This window comes from Dasypus novemcinctus, chromosome 19 (assembly GCF_030445035.2).
Source record: "Dasypus novemcinctus isolate mDasNov1 chromosome 19, mDasNov1.1.hap2, whole genome shotgun sequence".
NCBI classification, from domain to species: domain Eukaryota; kingdom Metazoa; phylum Chordata; class Mammalia; order Cingulata; family Dasypodidae; genus Dasypus; species Dasypus novemcinctus.
In genome coordinates this window covers 51886939-51910037 of record NC_080691.1, presented here as the reverse complement: position 1 = coordinate 51910037, position 23099 = coordinate 51886939, and the positions used below count along the sequence as shown (strand labels likewise).

Here is a 23099-nt window from a genome sequence, read left to right as displayed (position 1 = left end):
ACCCAATCAAGGAGCTTCTGCAGGAGTGATGTGATCTGAAGTAGAAAACCTATCAGGGCACGTTCTGCAATGTGAAGGTGGCTTGGGTAAGCGTGCTGGCATGGAGAGAGGAAAGGAGATTGAAGACGGATTTGGGAGACAGAAGGAACCAAAGACTTGGTAATGGTTGGATGTAGAAAGGTGAGGAAAAGAGCCTCCCCAGCATGTCATCACCTCCAGATGTTTTTGGCTTGCTCAGATGACTGGATGCTAGTGCCATTGAATGATGTGGGAAAGGAGCAGGTTGGTGAGGGATGGGAGATGGTGTGGATCCAAGAGTTAACCCTGCTGCTTCATCCACTCATTCAGCAAGTGCTGAATGGAGGATCCTAGCACAGGACAGGGAGCAATAATCAAGGCCAGTTGAGTCCCTGGCTTTGTGGATCTGCCTTCTTGGGTAGAAAGCCCAATGCTAATAGATGAGTGGAGGGTAGAAGGCCTTAGTCTGTACTGTGTCCTCGAATTTTTTATTCCAATTTTATTTTATTGTAATAGATCTTAATTTGGGTCTTGGAATCTTAGGTTTAAAACTGATTCCCCTTAGATTATGGAAGGTATTGTTCCACAGACTTTGAGCACCCGGGTTGATGCAAAAAATTCTGAGGCAAAACTGACTTATATTGTTAATTTTAAGTACTTTTGGGATCCTCTCTTGGTGTTCCAAATTTTCACAAAGCTGTAAGTCTATGTCTGTCTTTCATTCTGTAGAACCAGAGACCAGTAATTTTCTTTAGTTCTTTTTTTTTATTACATCTTGCCTTCCATTTTTCTCTGCATCTGAGAGATATAATATCCTCTTTTTTAAGTCTGCTCTTGTTTTTTTATAGTTTCAGTTCTCTGCCAAAATTTTCTATCTAGTCTTATCAACTTGAGCATAGTAAACTTAGTTTTTTTTTTTTTAAGATTTATTTATTTATTTCTACCCTTCCCCGCCCCCACCCTGGTTGTCTGTTCTCTGTGTCTGTCTGCTGCGTGTTCTTTGTCCACTTCTGTTGTTGTCAGCGTCACGGGAATCTGTGTTTCTTTTTGTTGCGTCATCTTGATGTGTCAACTCTCTGTGTGTGCGGTGCCATTCCTGGGCAGGCTGAACCTTCTTTTGCGCTAGGCAGCTCTCCTTACAGGGTGCACTCCTTGCACGTGGGGCTCCCCTACACGGGGGACACCCCTGTGTGGCACGGCACTACTTGCACGCATCAGCACTGCACATGGGCCAGCTCCACACGGGTCAAGGAGACCCAGGGTTTGAACTGCGGACCTCCCATGTGGTAGACGGACGCCCTAACCACTGGGCCAAGTCCGCTTCCCCTTAGTTGTTGTTTTAACTTTTTATTGTGAAATACTTTCAGAATTATAGGACAGTTACAAAAGTAATACCAACCCCTATACAGAGAACTCTAACATACCCCTATCCCCCCAGATACCCAGATTCATCAATGTAAACATTTTGCCATATTGACCATATCATTTTATCTATCCGTCTCACTCTTTTTTCTCTCTATTAACCAATCTATTTTCAAAACACTTGGGTGTAGATTGTAAACATTGTCCTCCTTGAACACTTAATACTACCATGCATATTTCCTAAGAACAAGGCTTTTCACTTATATAACCATTTTAAGTGCAGTTATCAAGTCCAAGAAATTTAACATTACCAAAAAACTTTTAAGTCAATATTCCAGTTTTTTCATATGTTCCAGCAATGTCCTTCGGAGCTTTTTCTCCTCCTTTGTTAGCTCTTGTCCAGGATTGTGTATTACATTTAATTGTCATTGTCTCTTTAGTTGCTCTTTTTCTTTTTTTTAATGTGGAAATACATATACAACATAAACTTTCCCAGCTCTACCACTCCCAAACACACCATTCAGTGAGATTAATCACATTCACTATGTTGTGATATCCTCACCACCTTCCATTACCAAAACTTTTCCATCTCCCCATATAGAAACCCTCCACCCATTTTGCATTAATTCCCCTTTCCCACCACCCGCAGCACCCTTGTAATCTGCTTTTTGTCTCTGAGCTTGCATATTCTCCAATATGTTCTTTATAGTTACCCAGAGGCTTAAATTTAACATCTTAAATCTGTAATAATGTCTTTTTCTTTGATAACTCCAATAGTATAAACAAACTGTGTTCCTGTCCCCCTCAATCTCCCTACCTTTATGTAGTGTTTGTCACAAACTGCATGTTTTTACACTATCCAAAACCACTGATTTCTCATTACATTTGCCTTTTGGAACCTGTAGGTAGGAAAAAGTGGAGTTACAAACCAAAATATATACAATAGTATAGTAGTTATATTTTCCCATGTCATTGCCCTCACCAAAAATCTTTATTTCTTCATGCAGTTTTGATCTGTTTTCAATTTTTCTTTCCTTTCAGCCAGCAGAAGTCTTTTTAACGTGGGGCCTCTAGTGGTGACAAACTTCCTCAGCTTCTGTTTATCTGGAAATATCTTAATTGCGCTCTCTTTTATTTATTTTTTTCTTTTTTGGTTTTTGATTATTTGGCTTTATATATTTACTTATTTATTAGAGAAGTTATGAACTTACAAAACAATCATGCACAATGTGCAGAATTCCCATACAAACACTCTCTACCCACACCCTTATTTTTTTGGCTATCTGTAGAATTCTTGGTTGGCAATTTTTTTTACTTTCAGGAATTTAAATATGTCATCCCACTGCTTTCTTGCCTCCATGGTTTCTGATGAGAGATTAGCGTTTAATCTCAACGAGATTCCCTTTTTTATGACACATGCTTCTCTGAAGAGCTTTGTATCCAGCTAGTGTTATGAGAGCTTAACCTTGAATGCCAGGAGGTAATGAAAAAAAGGAAAAAAAAACAACAAGGAAAACAAAAAAGAAATCATCTTTCCCTGTCTTTGAAGGTAGACCTGTCTGAGTGATCTATTTCTGAACTTCTCAGGAAAGGAAAAACTCTGCCAGCATATGTCTACCTAGACCTCCCAGTGTGGCATCACTTGGCCCTCTTATTGCAAATAGGCTGGGAAGGCCAGCATTTAGCTTTTCCACTCTCTAGAAGAGTATGTAGGAAGGAAAGGTCTAGGAATGGGTGTGGAGACAGCTAACTCCTAGCATCTGCCAAGTCCCCTCCTGCTATCAGTACTGTTCTAAATTGAGTCCTTTTTGTTGTTGTTTTTCTTACTCTCTTTACTGCCTTTTCATCTAGATATTAGGGCCAGAGGAGATATGTGAGTGTGATCCCTCCTCACTCAAAATTGAATTTCTTTGTAAACATTTTTGTGGTGAGAATTGGTCAGCCTAGTGGGATTGGTCCTCAAGATGGATGAGAAAATGGAGCTATGGATAGAGGATGGACTTGTGACTAGCAGTGCTGGCTCAGCTGCCCCACCAAGAGGGCTTATTAGGAGAGCATCTTGTCATACTTAAGAGCCATTTCTATTTTCTTTACTGTGAACTGTCTGTTAAAATACATTTGTGTCATTTGTTTTTCTTATTGGTTTATAGGAATTCTTTGTGTATTAGGGAAATTGTTCTATGATATGTTACAAATACCTTTCACAATGTTATCATTTCTCTCTTAACTTTGCTTATAATATTTTCTGCCATGTGGATTTTTTCAAATGTAGTTAAATTAGTGAGCCTTTTCATTTTATGGAACCTTGTTTTGTTTGATTTTTTTTTTAAGATTTATTTTATTTATTCCCCCTCCCCACCCCGTCCCCCGTTGTTTTGCACTTGCTGTCTGCTCTGTGTCTATTCATCTTCTTTTTAGGAGGCACCAGGAACCAAACCCAGAACCTTCCATGTGGGAAGGTGCCCAGTCATTCAATTCCTTGAGCCACCTCCACTCCCTGCTTGTTGAGTCTCTCATTGTGTTTCCTTGTTGCATCATCATCTTGTAGCATCAATTTGCTGCACCCAGTCCATCATGTCAGCTCTCTGTCTTTCTCTTCTTTTTAGGAGGTACCAGAAACTGAACCCAAGACCTCCCATGTGGTAGGCAGGCACCCAACTGCTTGAGCCACATCTGCATCGCTGGTTTTTTTTCTTTAAAGTAGTTTTATTGAGATATATTCATATACCATACATTCCATCCAAACTGTACAATCAATGGCTTTTAGTATTAATCACAGTGTTGTGCATTCATCGCCACGAAAACTTTTTAGAGCAATTTCATTGCTCCAAAAAGAAAAACTCCACAACCCTTACCAGTCACTTCTCAGTCCCTCTATCCTTCCCAATTCCTATATTACCACTAATCTAATTCCATCCTTTTAAATTGATTTTATGTAAATGGAATCATATGATATACTTTATGTCTGGTTTCTTTCACTTGGGATTTTTTTTTTACTTGATGTAAACAACTTGTGACATTAACATGCATTTATTCAGTTTCAAAGAAAACAGACATATATGCAATATTAACCATATTCATATTTCAAATGAGGGTTCACTATGCTGTACAGTCCCATGTTATATTTTTTAGCTTTCTTTCTAGTAATATACATTACTTTAGACTTTCCCTTTCAAACACTGTCATCCCCAAATAATAGCACTGATAGGTACAAACACTGTGATGTGCTTTCACCTTTTCTGTTCATTTCCAAAGTAACACACAACCTTTTTTACCAATACTGCACAAGTTAGCCCTCAGTTTTCCATTCTCTAACCTCATTCTGTTTCCTGGTTTCCTATATTCTAGTTATTAACTTCAAGAGTTAATATATTTGTTCATAAGACCACATTCATACAGTATTTGTCCTTTTGTGTCTGGCTTACTTCAGTCAACATAATGTCCTCCAGGTTCATCCATGTTATATTAATTACAACTTCATTTCTTTTGACAACTGCATAATATTCCATTGTGTGTATATACCCCCATTTGTTTATCCATTCATCAGTTGATGGACATCTAGGTTGTTTCCACCTTTTGGCAGTAGTGAACAATGCCTCTATGAACATTGGTGTTCAGATCTCTGTTTGTATCACTGCTCTCAGTTCTTCTGGGTATATCCGCAATAGTGTTATTGCTGGGTCATGTGGCAAGTCTATATTCAACTTCTTTAGGAACTGCCATACAGTCCTCCACAGTGACTGTACCATTCTAAAGTCCCACCAACAGTGAATAAGGATTCCTATCTCTCCATATCCTCTCCAACACTTGTGATTCTCTGTCTTTTTAATAGTGGCCTTTCTAATAGGTGTGAAATGATATCTCATTGTAGCTTTGATTTGCATTTCCTTAATTGCTAGTGATATTGAACACATTTTCTTGTGTTTTTTTGCCATTTTTATTTCTTCTTTGGACAATTGTCTATTCAAGTCTTTTGCCCATTTTTTAATCAGGTCTTTTTTCTTTTTATTGTTGAGTTGTAGTATCTCTTTATATATCATGTATATTAAACCCTTATCAGTTATGTGACTTCTAAATATTTGCTCCCATTGAGTTGTGCCTTTTCACCCTTTGACAAGTTCTTTGAGGTGCAAAAGTATGTAATTTTGAGGAGGTCCCATTTATCTCTTTTTTTCTTTAGTTGTTCATGCTTTAGGTATAAGGTAAGGTCCAAGAAACCACCATCTGCCATAAGATTTTAAGATGTTTCCCTATATTTATTCTAGTAGTTTTAAGGTTTTGGCTTTTATATTTAGGTCTTTGATCCATTTTGAGTTGATTCTTATATAGGGTGTGAGATAGGGGTCCTCTTTGATTCTTTTGATTATGGATAACCAGTTCTCCCAGCACCATTTTTTGAAGAGACTGTTTTGTCCCGTTAACATTAACTTGGTAGGTTTGTCAAAAACCACTTGTCTGTAGAGGCAAGGGTTTATTTCTGAACTCTCAGTTCTATTCCACTGATCAATGTGTCTGTCTTTATGCCAATACCATGCTGGTTTTTTTGTTTGTTTGTTTGTTTTTTAAAGATTTATTTTATTTTTATTTAATTCCCCCCCTCCCCTGGTTGTCTGTTCTCTGTGTCTATTTGCTGCATCTTGTTTCTTTGTCCGCTTCTGTTGTCGTCAGCGGCACGGGAAGTGTGGGTGGCGCCCTTCCTGGGCAGGCTGCACTTTCTTTCGCGCTGGGCGGCTCTCCTTACGGGGCGCACTCCTTGCGCGTGGGGCTCCCCTATGTGGGGGACACCCCTGCATGGCAGGGCACTCCTTGCGTGCATCAGCACTGCACATGGGCCAGCTCCACACGGGTCAAGGAGGCCCCGGGGTTTGAACCGCAGACCTCCCATGTGGTAGACGGATGCCCTAACCACTGGGCCAAGTCCGTTTCCCTACCATGCTGTTTTGATCACTGTAGCTTTGTAATATGTTTCAAGGCCAGGCAGTGACAGTCCTCCCACATCACTCTTCTTTTTTTAGAATGCTTTTGGCTATTCGGGTGCACTTTCTCTTTCAAATGAATTTGGCAATTGCCTTTTCTATTTCTGTACAGTTGGCTGTTGGAATTTTGATTGGTATTGCATTGAATCTATAAATCAGTTTGGGTAGGATTGACATCAAGATATTTAGTCTTCCAATCCATGAACAGAGAATGTCTTTCCATTTATTTAGGTCTTCATTGATTACCTTTTCCCATTGAATATGATGTTGGCTATGTGTTTTTCATATATGCCCTTTATCATTTTGAGGAATTTTCCTCCTATTCCTACCTTTCAAAAAGCTTTTATCAATAAGGAATGCTGGTATTTGTCAAATGCCTTTTTTTGCATTGATCAAGGTGATCTTGGTTTTTTCCTTCAATTTATTTTATGTGTTTTATGTTAATTGGTCTTATGTTGAACCACCATTGCATACAAGGAGTAAATCCCACTTGATCATGGTGTACAATTCTTTTTATGTGCTGTTGGATTCAGTTTGCGAGTATTTCGTTGAGAATTTTTACATCTATGTTCATTAGAGAGATTGATCTGTAATTTTTTTTTAGTATCTTTATCTGGCTTTTTTAATAGGGTTATGTTGGCTTCATAAAATGTATTGGGTAATTTTTCCTCCTCTTCAGTTTTTTGGTAAAGTTTAAACAGGATGGGTGGTAATTCTTGAAATGCTTGGTAGAATTCACCTATGAAGCCATCTGGTCCTGGACTTCCTCTTTGTTGGGAGATTTTTGATTTACTGATTCAATCTCTTTAAATGTGATTGGTTTGTTGAGTTTCTATATTTCTTGTAGAGTCAATGTAGGTGGTTTCTGTGTTTCTAGGAATTTGTCCATTTCATCTAGTTTGTCAAGTTTTTTGGCATCCAATTTCTCATAATAACTTCTTATGATCCTTTTTATTTCTGTGGTCATTTGTAACTTCCTCCCTTTCATTTCTGATTATAGTTATTTGCATCTTCTCTCTTTTTTTCTTTGTTAGTCTGGCTAACAAATATTGATATTCTCAAAGAACCAGCTTTTGGTTTTATTGATTTTCTCTTTTGTTGTTGATGTTGGTCCCAATTTCATTTATTTCTTCTGTTTGTTCTTTCTTTCTTTCTACCTGCTTTGGGTTTGGTTTGCTGTTATTTAATTTCTCCAGTTGTTAAGTTAGATCTTTGATTTTAACTCTTTCTTTTTCAGCGTAGGTATTTAGGGCTATTAATTTCCTTCTCAGCACTGCTTTTGCTGTATCCCATAAGTTTTGATAAGTTGTGTTCTCACTTTCATTTGTCTCAATATATTTACTAATTTCCCTTGCAATTTCTTCTTTGACCCACTTATTGTTTAGGAGTGTGTTGTTTAGTCGCCATATATTTGCAAATATATTTACCTATTATTGATTTCCAGCTTTATTCCATTCCAGAGAAGGTGCTTTGTGTAATTTCAGTCTATTTTTATTTATTGAGACCTGCCTTGTGACCCAACATGTGGTCTATCCTGGAGAAAGATCCGTGAGCACTTAAGAAGAATGTATAACCTGCTGATTTGATATGCAATGTTCTGTATATGTCTGTTAGGTCTACCTTGTTTATCATATTGCTCAAGTTCTCTGCTTCCTTGTTCATCTTCTGTCTAATTGTACTATCTAATGTGTTTTGAAGTCTCCAACTATTATTGTAGAGATGTCTATTTTTCCCTTCAGTTTTGCCAGAGTTTGGCTCATATATTTTGAGGTTAAGTGCATAGATATTTATGGCTGTTATTTCTTCCTGGTAGATTGTCCCTTTTATTAATATATAATGACCTTCTGTATCTCTTTATCACTTTTTTGCATTTAAAGTCTGTTTTTTCTTTTTTCTTTTTTTGTGTGTGCTTTATTTTTTATTTATTTTTTTATTTTATTCATTTTTAAAAAATATTACATTCAAAAAATATGAGGTCCCCATTCACCCCCACCACCCCCACCCCACCACTCCCCCCACAGCAGCACTCTCCCCCATCATTATGTCACATCCATTGCATTTGGTGAGTACATCTCTGGGCATCGCTGCACCTCATGGTCAATGGTCCACATCATAGCCCACACTCTCCCACATTCCATCCAGTGGGCCATGGGAGGATCTACAATGTCTGGTAATTGTCCCTGCAGCACTACCCAGGACAACACCAAGTCCCGAAAATGCCTCTACATCTCATCTCCTCCTCCCATTCCCCACACCCAGCAGCCACCATGGCCACTTTTTCCACACTAATGCCACATTTTCTTGATTACTAACCACAATAGTTCATGAATAGAATATCATTAAGTCCACTCTAATCCTTACTGTATTCCTCCTTCCTGTGGACCTTGGATTGGTTGTGTCCATTCCACATCTATGTCAAGAGGGGGCTTAGATTCCACACGGATGCTGGATGCAATCCTCCTGTTTTCAGTTGTAGGCACTCTAAGCTCCATGGTGTGGTGGTTGACATTCTTCAACTCCATATTAGCTGAGTGGAGTAAGTCCAATAAACCAGAGTGTAGGAGCTGAAGTCTGTTGAGGCTCAGGGCTTGGCTATCATATTGTCAATCCAGAGATTCAGATCCCCTACATATATGTTTTTTCTGATATTAGTATAGCTACCCTTGCTCTTTTTTGGTTACCAATTATGTAGAGTATCTTTTTCCACATTTTCACTTTCAGCCATTATGTATCCCTGTATCCCAGCATATGGATTGCTCATGTTTTTTTTTATCCATTCTCTCAACCTATATCTTCTGATTGGGACACTTAATCCATTCACATTCAGTGATATTACTGTAAATGCATTATTTATTTCCATCATTTTATTTTTTGGTTTTCATATGTCATATCTTATTTTCATTGTCTTTTACCCATTTGGTTACCTTTCTGCTTTTCTTGTCTTCTCTACTCTGCTCCAAGCCTCTTTCTCCTCTTTTTCAGACTGTAAGTCTCCCTATAATATTTCTTGCAAAGGTGGATTCTTTTTTTACAAGATGTCTTATTTTCTATTTATTCGTGGACATTTAAAACTCATCTTCATATTTGACGGACAATTTTGTTGAATAAAGAATTCTTGGCTGGCAGTTTTTCTCTTTCAGTATCCTAATTGTATCATACCACTGTCTTCTCGCTGCCATGGTTTCTGATGAGAAATCCACACTAAGTCTTTTTGGGCTTCCTTTTTTGTGATGTTTTTCCTCTCCCTTGCAGCTCTTAGAATTTTCTCTTTATCTTTGACATTTGATATTCTGAGTAGTATGTGTCTTGGAGTAGGTCTGTTTGCGTTTATTCTGATTGGGGCACACTGTACTTCTTGAACATGTTAGTTCATTTCTTTCATGAGAGTTGGGAAATTTTCAGCCATTATTTCCTCAAATACTCTTTTTGCTCCTTTTCCTTTATCTTCTTCTTCTGGAATTCCCATGACATGTATGTTGTTGATTTTGTGTTATCATTCAACTCCCTGAGCCCCTGCTCAAATTTTTCCCTACTTTTCTCTCGAATTTCAGCTGTACTGTGTTCTGTATTACTTATTCTTTCTTCTATCATTTTGAATCTGCTGTTGTATGCCTTTACTGTGTTTTTGGTCTCACCTACTGTGTCTTTCATTCCCATAAGTTCTCTTATTTTTTTATTCACCTTTTCAAATTCTTCTTTGTGCTTGTCCAATGTTGTCTTGATGCCCTTTATCTCTTTCGCCCTATTGTCTTTCAACTAATTGATTTAATTCTTGGAAATTTGTGTTCATCTCATTGATTAATTGTCTCAAATCCGTGTCTTATCTGGGGCTTTGACTTGTAAGTTTTTGCTGGTAATATAGTCATCTAATTATGATGATGAGTTTACTCTGATACTCAATTTCTCTTTCGTAGGAATTTAATGTCTGGAGACAGTGTGTTACTGCCATTCTTTGATTCTTGGTTCAATCTATTCTGGGTTCTAGAATTGTCCCTGTTATTTGCTCAAATCTGGACCATGGACCCAGTAATGGGTTGCCGACCTGCTTCCAAGAACTTTGGGGATAGAGGACTGTAAATGCCGTATAAGGCCTCTCTCATTAAATTTAATGTCCTCACATGCACTTCCTTGCTCCACCAGCAGATGGCGCTCTTCAACAGCCCTCTCAGTTCAGAGTCTGAACACACTCCATTCAGAGTGTGTTCACTTGGATCACTGACAACATTGTGGTAGAGGATCCTGCCTCCAGGCGTTTCAGAACATTGCAATTCAGATTTTCTCAGAGGCTGCTCTCCAACCTTTGCTGGCAGCCACCTCCCTTTTCTGGGATTGGCAATAATTCCACTCCCCTCTGCAACCAGTCCTGGTCAATAGGGTGGGTGATTGAGAGGGTTGGATCTCTGTAGTCCCATGCCAGCTCCCGAGGCAAACAATCGTGCAGCCTACCCAGCCTGCAAGTGTCATGGGACTCAGTAGACCTAATTTTTTTGGCCAAAAGCTAAGTCAGCCTTGAACTGTGTCCCCATTTCCTGGGGAGATGAATCCCTGCAGCCCTCTCTGTCTGTAACTGACAGCCAAAAGTTGGAGAATTCGGAGTGTGGGGGGTAGGGCACTGGTGGCTACAGCTGCAGTTTCCACTTTCTGTTGGGATTCTTTTCCTGTGTCCCTCTCTTCTGGGTGGTGTCCACTCCTCTGGTATCCTAAACCCTAGAACATTTCTTTCCTTTGGTGTTTTTGCCTGTCTTCTAGCTATTTTTCTGGAAGAGAAAGGAGGCCTGTGTCTCGAATCTGCCATCTTCCTAGAAGTGCTTGATTTTTGATATGTAAATTTTGGATCCCTATGAAATTTTTTTCTGGTATATGATACACATATCCAACTTTATTTTAGACTGTTCAAAAGACTGTCCTGTTGTGCCAATATCATTTAGTAAATTTATCATTTGATAAAGTTCCACTTATCTGTGTTTTTTTCCACTGATTTAAAATGCAACCTTTATTCTATCCTACATTCGTATGTCAACTTTGGTCTGTTTCTGGACTTGCTCTTCTCTTCCCTGGGTCAGGGTTTCCTATGCCCTATCTTCCTCTGTCCTCACACTATGTGTGGTGCTAGTCATCTTTACTGTCAGCAGCTCCTCAAGTGGGCTTCTTTCACAAGGTTGTCAGGGAGCCTAGGGCCTGGCATACTGTCAAGTGTGGGTCAGTACTGATGCTGTCTCAGATTGTGTGCTGGGCATGTCGTAAGGACCTGTGCATCTGCAGAGCAGGGGGTTCATGGTGTCCAGGTCCATGACGTACGGTTGCTGTCATTGGTCCATGTGTATCCTGCTTGTATTTCATCCAGTTAATTTGTTTACAGTGAATACTGTGAGCCCTCTCCCCACTCAGGGAAGCTGAAGCAGTCATAAATAACTGTCACACTCTATATTTCTATTTTCATCCTCCTGCCTCCCCCAGAGGTAACCACCATCCTAAAATTTTCACTTCTCATTTCCATGTTTGTTTGTTTAATTTTAATCATTACTCTCTCTCTCTGTTTCTTCCTGTCTCTCTCTTGCCCTCTCTCTGGCAGTTTCTCACACACATTTCTACACACACACACATACCTACCTAAAACATATTTGAGCTTTTTATGAAGGATGCTATATTCTGGACCAGGCCATTCTTACTCAATATTATGTTACTCAGGTTTTGCCATGTTGCCTGCAGTTATAGTTCATTTACTATTACTTGAGAATACAATTACATAGTTTGACCAAAGTTAACTTGCCCACTCTCCCGTCAGTGGGCGTGAGGGTTTTTCAGTCTGAGCCATGACAGACAGAGCTGCTGTAAACACTCTTGTATTTTTCTCCTTTTGGACATGGACTAAAGTCTTTCTGGGTTTATTATACTCAGGAGTGGAAATTTTGAGGTCACAGGACGTGCTGATGTATAACTTTATAAGGCCATACTAAATTGTTTTCCAAAGTAGCATATCAAATTTATGCCCCCTGTCCAAAATGTATGTGACAAATGTATATTCTATCCAATATTAACTAAGGTCAGGCTTTTTAATATTTGCCAGTAGAATTAATGTAAAATGGAATTTTATTATCTTAATTTGTTTCCCTCTCATTAATAACGTTGAACATCTGTTCACTTTGATTGTTTTTCCTTTTGCTATTTAATGCCTGTGTCTTTTGCCCATTTTTCAATAGGGTTGTTGTCCGTACTGATTCATATGCATTTTCTGTATATTCTTAAAATTAATCCTTTGTTCTTTTCATGTCTCCTTATACCTAGGAGTGGAATTGCTGGATCGAATTGTAATTCTATGTTTAACTTTTTTGAGGAAAACTTCTGGACTGTTTCCCCAAGTGACTGCACCATTTCACATTTCCATCAGTAGATTATGAGGATTCCAGTTTCTCCACATTCTTTCAAATACTTGTTACTATCTGTCTGTATTATAGCTATCCTGACAGATATGAAGTGGTATCTTATTGTGGTATTGGTTTGCATGTCCCAAATGACAAATGATATAGTACATCTTTACAAGTGCTTATTGGCTATTTCTTTGTCTTTCCTTTAAAATGTCTATTCAGATCCTTTGCCCACCTTTCAGTTGAGTTATTTTCTTTTTGTTGTTGAGTTTAGTAATTCTTTATATATTCTGGTACAAGAAACTTATCAGATACAGGATTTTTAAATATTTTCTCCCATTCCGTGAATTGTCCTTTTTCTTAATTGTATCCTTTGAATCACAGAAGTTTTAAATTTTTGTAAATTTCCACTTAAGTATTTTTTTCTTTTGTATAGTCTAAGAATCCACTGGCTACTACAAGGTCCTAAATGTTTTTCCCTGTGTTTGCTTCTAAGAGTTTTCACTCTTATATTTAGGTCATTGATCCATTTCAGGTTAATTTTTTATTAAGGGTCCACTTTCAATCTTGTATATGTGGATTTCCAGTTTTCTCGGCACTATTTGTTGAAGAGACTATTCTTTCCATATTGCGTGGGCTTAGCGCCCTTGTCAAAAATCATTTGGCCATAGATGTGTAGCTTGATTTCTGAACTCTTTCTTTTTTTTAAAGATTTATTTATTTATTTAATTTCCCCCCTCCCCCGGTTGTCTGTTCTCTGTGTCTATTTGCTGCGTCTTGTTTCTTTGTCCGCTTCTGTTGTCAGTGGCACGGGAAGTGTGGGCGGCGCCATTCCTGGGCAGGCTGCACTTTCTTTCATGCTGGGCGGCTCTCCTCACTGGCGCACTCCTTGCGCGTGGGACTCCCCTACGCGGGGGACACCCTTGCGTGGCATGGCACTCCTTGCACACATCAGCACTGCGCATGGGCCAGCTCCACACGGGTCAAGGAGGGCCCGGGGTTTGAACCGCGGGCCTCCCATGTGGTAGACAGACACCCTAACCACTGGGCCAAGTCCGTTTCCCTGAACTCTCAATTCTATTCCGTTGGTCTCTACAGCTGCCCTGGTATCAGTACCACACTGTTTTGATTACTGTGGCTTTGTGATAAGTTTTGCAACCAGGAAGTATGAATCCTCCAACTTTGAGATTTTTTTGAGACAGTTTTGGCTATTTGGGGTCCCTTGCCCTTCCATATGAATTTGATGATTAGCTTTTCCATTTCTGTGAAGAAGGCTTTTGGAATTTTCACTGGAACTGCATTAAATCTGTAAATCACTTTGGATAGTATTGACATCATAATATTAAGTCTCTGCCAATCCAGGAATACATATTCTTTCCATTTATTTTGGTACACTTTAATTTCTTCCAGTAATTTGTAATCTGCATAGAAATATTTTCTATCTTGGTAAAATTTATTCTTAGGTATTCTTTTAAGTGCTATTGTAAATAGAATTGTTTTCTTGATTTTGTTTTCTGATTGTTTATTGCTGGTTGTGTTAGGGTTCTCTAGGGAAACAGAATTGACAGGAGATACCTGTAAATAGTATGAGATTTTATAAAATTCCCTCCTGTGACCATGGGGATGCACAAATCCATATTCCATAGGCAGGCTACAAACTAGGGGCTTTGATGAAGGTCTGATGAAGGTCCCTGATGAGTTTCCAGGAGACATTGGCTGTCCAAAGATGAGACAGAAAATTCTCTCTGAATGCTGAAACCACTTCCTCTTTTAAGGCATTCAACTGATTGGATAAAATGTCACTCATTGCTGACAGTAATCTCCCTGGTTGATTGTAGATGTAATCAGCCATCTGTGCAGTAAACTCACTGTTGACTAAAGCCCATAAATGTCTTTGTATTACATTTAGCTGAGGTCCTGGGTTCAGTTCCCGGTACATATATGTTTATAATCGTTATATCTCCTAGATGAATTGACCTTTTTTCCAATAATAGTGTCCTTCTTCATCCCTTGAACAGTTTTTTACTTACAGTTCATTTTGTTTGATATTAGTATAGCCATATTGTCTTTCTTTTGATTATTATTTGCATGGAATAGTTTTTTCTTATCGTTTCACATTTAACCTACTTGCGTCTTTTATATTAAGGTGAGTCTTTTGTAAACAGTTTATAATTAGGTCATGCTTTGTTATCCATTCTGGTGATCCCTGCCTTTCTTTACTGGAGAATTTAGCCCATTTACCTTTAATTTAACTGCTGGTCATGTAGGATTTATTGCTACCCTTTTACCAAAAACTTTGATTTTTTGAAAGTCTTCTTTGTCCTTCAGTTCTTATAATACTGCCTGTTCTTGTATTTAGTTAATCTTTTATAGTGAACCCTTAGAATCCCTTCTCATTTCCTTCTGTGCATATTTTGCCAATATTTTCATAGGGCTTATCATGGGTAACTTAACATCCTAAATCTATAACACTCTCGTTTGCTTTGATACCAATTTAATCTCAGTAGCATACATAAACTATATTCCTATACACCTTCACTCACCATCACCATCACCATCTTTATATAGTTCTTGGCACAATTACATACTTATACACTATGACTTCAAAACCTTTGCTGTTTCTTTACATTTTATGCATTTGCATTTTAGATCCTATAGAAAGTAAAAAGTGGAGTTAGAAACCAAAGTACAATAGTACTGGTATTTACATTTATTTACCCATGTTGTTACCTTTACTGGAGATCTTTATTTCTTCATGCAGCTTCAGTCTGTTGCCTGGTATGCTTTCCTTTTTCCTTTTGATCTGAAGAACTCTTTGGAACATCTCTTGTCTAGCTTTATCTGAGAATGTCTTAATCTCATCCTCATTGTTTCTCTATTTAGCTTTCATAATTCTCTCTTTATCTTTGTCATCCCACAGTTTATTATAAGTGTGACTTTTGGGTTTAAACTTGGTTAAATTATTTGCGCTTCTTGGATGTGTATATTCATGTCTTTTCATTAATTTTTGGAATATTTTGTCATTATTTCTTTGACTATTCCTTCTGCTCTTTTCTTCTCCTTCTGGGACAACCATAATGTATGTATTGTTACACTTGTGGGTATTCCACATGTCTCTAAGGCTCTGCTCACTCTTTACCATTCATTTTTCCTTCTGCTCATCAGACTGAAAGATTCTAATGATCTTATCTTCAAGGTCACTGATTCTTCTGTAAGCTCCAATCTTCTGTTGAACCCCTCTAGGGTATTTTTTATTTCTGTAACTCTGGTCTTCATCTCTTTTTGGTTCCTTTTCAAGCTTTCTCTCTTTATTGATATTTCCATTGTGTTCATGTGGTCTTTTTCTGATTTCCTTTAGTTCATTTAGCTCTTAGAACATATTTAGGACAATTTTTTTAGGTCTCTTGTCTCTATGTTCTAGGTCCAGTCCTCCTCATTAATGTTACTTTTTTTTTTTTTAAGGTATTTATTCCCCCCCCCCCCCGTCCCATTGTTAGTGCTTACTGCTCTCTGTCCATTTGTTGTGTGCTTTCTGTGCTTGCTGGTCTTGTCCTTAGGAGGCACCAGGAACTGAACCTGGGACCTCCCCATGTGGGAGAGAGGCTTGCTTGAGCCACCTTGGCTCCCTGCTTTGTTTTGTCTCTCATTGTCTTTCCTCTTTGTGTCTCTTTGTTGCGTCATCTTGTTGCATCAGCTCACCACTCCTGCCCATCATGCCAGCTTGCTGTTTTGCTCATCTTCTTCAGGAGGCACCAGAAACTGAACACAGGACCTCATATGTGGTAGGCTGGAGCTCAGTTGCTTGAGCCACATCCACTTCCCCTTGTTAATGTTTCTAATGCTTTAATCTCCTTTGCACGGGCTATCACTTCCTATTTCTTTTATTTTGTACTCCTTTGTTGCATTCTGGACATTTTGATGATTTGATTTGATGTTATTGCTGGAATTTGGACACCAAGACATCTGATTCTTTCCTTGAATGCCAGAATATGGCAAATATTAAAAAAGAAAAAAGACGGCAAGTGGATGTGGCTCAACTGATAGAGTGTCCACCTACCATATGGGAGGGTCCAGCATTCGATCCCCAGGGCCTCCTGACCCGTGTGGTGAGCTGGTCCATGTGCAGAGCTGCCGCGCAAGGAGTGCCGTGCCATGCAGGGACGCCCCCATGTGGGGGAGCCCCATGCACAAGGAGCGCGCCCTGCAAGGAGAGCCACCCTGCGTGAAAAAAAGCACAGCTCGCCCAGGAGTGGTGCCGCACACATGGAGAGCTGATGCAGCAAGACGACACAACAAAAAAGAGACACAAGTTTCCTGGTGCTGCTGAGGGTACAAGCAGACACAAAAGAACACACAGCAATTGGACACAGAGAGCAGACAACGGGGGGAGAGGAGGGTAGAAGGGGAAGAGAAATGAATAAATAAGTCTTTTTAAAAAAAGAGAAAAGAACACTTTCCTAGTCTTATAGATTGGCCTATGTGAGTGCTCTCCTTACATCTTAGCTATACAGTGAATTTGAGAATAGCCCAAGGCAAAGTATAGAGACTCCCTGGCATTTTCTGTACATGTGTCTTATCTTTGGCATTTCCCTCTTTACACAGATCTGAAGGTCCCCTTTTTCCCCAGGAACCCACACTTCCTCATTGCCCCAGGCAATGGCAATTTGACTGTTCTCCTACAGTGTTCCATAGGAGAGTCTGTGAGCCACTTCTACACTTGGGACAAGTTTGGGGATGGAAAGCCCACAAGTGTCCTGGTTCAGTTCCTCACACCACCAGTAGATAGATTAGCATACATACATGTACCTAGTATGTACACAAGGGTTACTCTGCTCCCTCTGGAACTGGGACCAGGCAGTGCAGTCCAGCTCTGCTGAGCCGGTACGAGGATATGAAGGGTTTGCAAGGTGCCAGAAGGTTTTCCTGCTGTTTTATAGTTGCCTTTTTCTTGACTTGGTACTCACTTTGTTACTGCAACCCTTTAACTATTTTCCCAAACTTTGAGAAAGATATTTCTGTCAGTTCTTGTTGGTTGTTCAAGGCCTCTGTGGAATGACAGAATCCTGGAAGTCTCACTCTGCCATTTTGAACAGGTTCAACAGTTTAATTGTATGTCTCAAAATTAATCTCTTTGAGGTTATCCTGCTTTGGAGTTCATTGAGCTTCCAGGTTGTGTAGATTCAGGTTTGGAAACTCAATTTTGGAATGTTTTGGTCACTATTTCTTCAACTAAAATAGTTGATGTCTTTCTTGCAACTCTTAGCTTATGCATGTTGGTACTGATAATGGCCTACAGGTCTCTGAGGATTTTTTCACTTTCCTTCTTTTTTTTTTTTTTCTTTCTGTCCCTCAGACTGGATCATCTCAATTGACCTATCTTCAAGTTCACTGACTCATCTGTTTCCTCAAATGTGCTTTTGAGCCCTTCTACTGAATCTTTCATTTCAATTATTACATGTCTCATCTCCGGAATTTTTATCTGATTCTTGCTAATTTTGATCTGTTGATATTCACTATTTGAGGAGACATTGTTCTCACACATACCATTAGTTCTTTGGTCATGATTTCCCTTAATTTTTTGAACATATTTAAAATAGCTTATTTGAGGCCATTGTCTAGTAAGTTCAACATCTGGGCTTTCTCAGACTTAATTTCTCTCCTTTTCTACTTTTCCTGGGTGTGGGTCATATTTTCTGTCTTTGTATATCCTGTCATGTTTTTTGTTGAGAATTGACATGTGTGTATTCTTCATCATATGTTCCCATTGAAGTCACTGCTCCCTTAGCTGAGAGGTTAGCTAGTTATTAGGCAGATTTCTTTATGTCTTGAATCAATAAGCCTCCCAGCCATTGCTAAGGTGATCTGGGTGCTTAATAAAGGAGCATGTTTTCAGCACTCCAACAGACAGGGTTTTTGTTTTGTTTTGATTTTTATTGTGATAATATATATGACATAAAATGTCTCTTTTTAACTACTTTCAAGTATACAATTCAGTAGTGTTAATTAAATTCATGGCGTTGGAGCATCCTGCCGTAACTGTCACTTCTTGTTTGTTCACAGCCTTAACGTCAGCCTAAGGTAAAAGATTAGGGCCTTCTTATGTCCTTCATGGTCCTATACATGCAAATGACCTCCTAGTTTCCCTGAAATATGTTGGAACTTTTCAAAGCCTTCTTGGAACTCTCATTTCCAGCTTTTCCTTTTTTTTTTTTTTAAACAAATTTTATTGATACATGTTAATAAAGCATACATTTCATCCAAAGTATACAATCACATAGTTGTGTATTCATCACTTCAATCATTATTAGAGCATTTTCAGTATTTCAGTAATAATAAAAACCAGATAAGAAAATTCTTCACCTCTCAATCTCTTTATGTGTCCCCTGCCATACGTAGCTATTTCTAGCTATTCTTGCACATTTACTTTTTAAGCAGCTTTACTGAGATATATTCACATACCATAAGATCTATCCAAAGTGTATGATCATTGGCTTTTAGTATAATCATAATGTTGTGCATTCGTCATCACAAAATTTTAGAACAATTCCATTACCTCATAAAGAAGTCCCATACCCCTTAGCAACCACCTCTCAATCCCTCTATCCTTCCCCAACCTTACAAAACCACTAATCTGATTTCTTCTTTATAAATTGGTTTATATTTACATTTTGTATAAATAGAATCATAAAATACATAGTACTTTGTGTCTAGTTTCTTTCACTTAGCATAATGTTTGTTTTTATCTGACATTAACCTTTTAGTATATTCGTTCGTAATATAATACATTAGTTCAGTTTCAAGAAAAATGGTCTTACAGATGCAATTTTACCCATACTCTTATTTCACATGCAGTATTACTATCCCAAACATTCCCATGTTATATTTTTTTAGCTTTCCTTTTAGTAATACACATGACCTTAGACTTTCCCATTAAACCAGTCATACCCATATAATAGTTCTGCTAGGTACAAACATTATGTTGTGCTTTCGCCTTTTCTGTTTGTTTCCAAAGTTTAACACACAGCCTTTTTACTAGTTCTGCACATGTTAACCCTCAGCTTTCCATTCTCTAATCTCATTCTATTTTCTGGTAACCCATAATCAAGTTATTAACTCCATGAGGTTACACAATATATTTAGTTCTTAGTAGCACAATCATACAGTATTTGTCGTTTTTGTGTCTGGCTTGCTTCAGTCAATATAATGCCCTCCAGGTTCTTCTGTGTTATCATATGTTTTAAAACTTCATTTCTTCTTACAGCGGCATAATAATATTCCATTGTGCATATACATCAGTTGGTTTATCCATTCATTGGTTGATGGACACCTAGGTTTCCATCTTTTCACCATCATGAATAATACTGCTATGAACATCAGTGTGCAGACATCTGTTCATATCACAGCTTGCAGTTTTTATATATATATACCCCATAGTGGTATTGCCAGGTTATGTAGAAAATCTATATTCAGTTTCCTTAGGGCCTGCCAAATAGTCCTACACAGTGGCTGTACCATTCTGCATTCCCACCATACTGAATAACTGTTTCTATCTCTCCACATCCTCTCCCAACTCTTGTAGTTCTCTTTTTAATAGTAGCCATTCTGGGAAATGGATGTGCTCAACCAGTTGGGCTCCCATCTACCGTATAGGAGTTCCAGGGTTCGATGCCCAGGGCCTCCTGGTGAGGGCAAGCTGGCCCACACAGAAATTCTGCCCCACGCAGGACTGCCAGCCGATGCTGAGAGCTGGTGCAGCAAGATGATGCAACAAGAGACACAGAGGAGAGAAAATAAGATGTAGCAGAACAGGAGTTGAGGTGGCACAAGAGAGTAAATCGCCTCTCTCCCACTCTGGAAGGTCCCAGGATTGGTTCCTGGAGCCGCCTAATGAGAATACAAGCAGACACAGTGGAACACACAGTGAATGGACACAGAGAGCTGAAAATGGGGAGAACGGGGGGAGGAAGGATAAATAAAATAAATCTTTTTAAAAAAAGAAAACAGTGGCCATTCTAATAGGTGTGAAATAATACTTCATTGTAGTTCTGATTTGCATTTCTGTTATCATTAATGATATTGAGCATTTTTTCTTTTTTTTTTTTTCCCCCATTTGTATTTCTTCTTTGGACAATTGTCTATTCAAGTCTTTTGCCCATTTTTTAATCAGGTCGCTTATTTTTTTATTGTTGAGTTGTAGCATCTCTATATACCACGGATATTAAACCCTTATTGGATATGTGATTTCCAAATGTATTCTCCCATTGTGTTGGCTGCCGTTTCACTCTTTTGATAGAGTCCTTTGAGGTACCGAAGTGTTTAATTTTGTGGAGGTCCCATTTATCTCTTTTTTTGTTACTCATGATTTAGGTGTTAGGTCCAAGAATCCACCACTTGGCAGAAAATCTTTAAGATGTTTCCCTACATTTTCTTCTAGTAGTTTCATGGTCCTGGCTTTTCTGTTTATGTCTTTGATCCATTTTGAGTTGATTCTTATATCAGGAGAGAGATAGGAGTCCTCTTTCATTCTTTGGTTATGGTTATCCAGTTCCATTTGTTGAAGAGACAGTTTTGTCCCATTTACATGGCTTTGGTTGGTTTGCCAAAAGTGAGTTGGCTGTAGAGGTGAAGATTATTTCTGGACTCTCAATTTTGTTCCACTGATGGATGTGTATCTTTAAGTCATTACCGTACTCTTTTGACCACTACAGCTCTATAATGTTTCAAGGTCAGACGTGAAATTCTTCCTACTTTGCTCATTTTTAGAACGCTTTGGCTGTTCAGGTGCCCTTTCCCTTCTATAGCTGTAAAGGACGCTGTTGGAATTTTGATTGGTATTACATTGGCTTTATAAATCAGTTTGAGTAATATTGATAACGCCACAATATGTAGTCTTCCAATCCATGAACACAGAATGTCTTTCCATTTGTTTAGGTCTTCATTGATTTCTTTTAGCATTGCTTTGTGGTTTTCTTCATATAAGTCTTTTTCTTCTTTGATTAAATTGATTTGTAAGTATTTGAGTCTTTTTGTTGCTATTGTTAATGGAATTTTTTTAGCACAGTGTTGAGTAACTGGTGACAGTGGGCATCTTTGTCTTGTTCCTGATTTTAGAGGGAAAGCTTTCTATCTCTGCCCATTGAAAATGATATTGGCTATGGGTTTTTCATATATGCTTCCTATATCATATGGAGAAATTTTCCTTCTATTCCTATCTTTAGAAGTGTTTTTATCAAGAAAGGATGCTGGATTTTTTCTAATGCCTTTTCTGCATTGATTGATGTGGTTTTTTTCCTTCAGTTTGTTAATGTGGTATATTACATTTATTGGTTTTCTTAATGTGGAACCACCTTGCATACCAGGAATAAATCCCACTTGGTCATGGTCTATGTCTTTTGATATGCTGTTGGATTGAATTTGCAAGTATTTTGTTGAGAATTTTTGCATCTACATTCATTAGATTGGGGAAGTTCCAGGAAAATGGCGTCATCATCGTAGGTAGGCATTGTCCAGCTCTTTTGCAAAACACAACTGAGAAGGGGCAAAATCCTACCTGAGTGAGCTGTTTTGGGAATCCACAGAGCAGGAGGAGGTTATCAGTCCGGAGGGAGCTGGACAAAGAGATAAAAAGCCTAAGGGAAAATCATGAGTTGCTCACCCCTGTGGCTAAAAACGGCAGGCAGCTAAGCCCCACCCTCAAGGCAAAAAGGCCTCCATGGACCCCCTGGCTCTCACCAGTCAGCAGAGTAGGAGGGAGCATTCCTTGGGGGGAACAGGGGTCTGGTGAAGGGTAGAAAGCGGTTTCCTTTCCGTGGGTTTAGACACCTGAACCCCTTTTGAATCTCGGGGAGGACACCAGCCAGCACTGAGGTGATCCCGGGGAGAGGGGAATCTGCTCAGGCAGTCTAACACACCCAGCCACCCTGGGAGAGAGGAACTTGGTCAGAGAAGTGGTGGAGACAGGCAAGTAACTACCCAACTGCTGAAAGCTGTTAAAAGTCCAACTCTCCGAAGGGAAATGGAGACAGGAAGAGCCCGATAAGCTTTCAAAAGCCTATAAAGTCTATAGAGCTGCTGTAGTGCAGTGGGGGAATTCTTGCCTTACATGTAGAAGGTCCCCCATTTGAGTCCCATATACCTCCTAAGAGAAGGGATCCAGGGAGCATTAAGGTACTCAGCTAACACCTTATAATAGGGAACTTGTAGACTGAGTTTCTACTATTTTGTTTTGCAGGGTTTGGGGATTTTTTTTTTTTTCCCCTTTATTTTATTCACTAGACCTGGATACATCACCTGGGGAGGGCAGGTTTCAGGGTGGGAGATTAATTGATAAGCACCAGCAACCTGAGAAGGTTCCTAGGGGCTGTTTTCTTGGATTGCT

The 23099-nt window shown here is 38.9% G+C and overlaps 1 protein-coding gene across 3 annotated transcripts in view; it reads left to right on the top strand.

Annotated features, from left to right (window-relative positions):
* HIRA (histone cell cycle regulator) overlaps positions 1-23099 on the top strand; it is a 121316-nt gene that overhangs the window by 92639 nt on the left and 5578 nt on the right. The gene's annotated exons all lie outside the window — the stretch shown is intronic.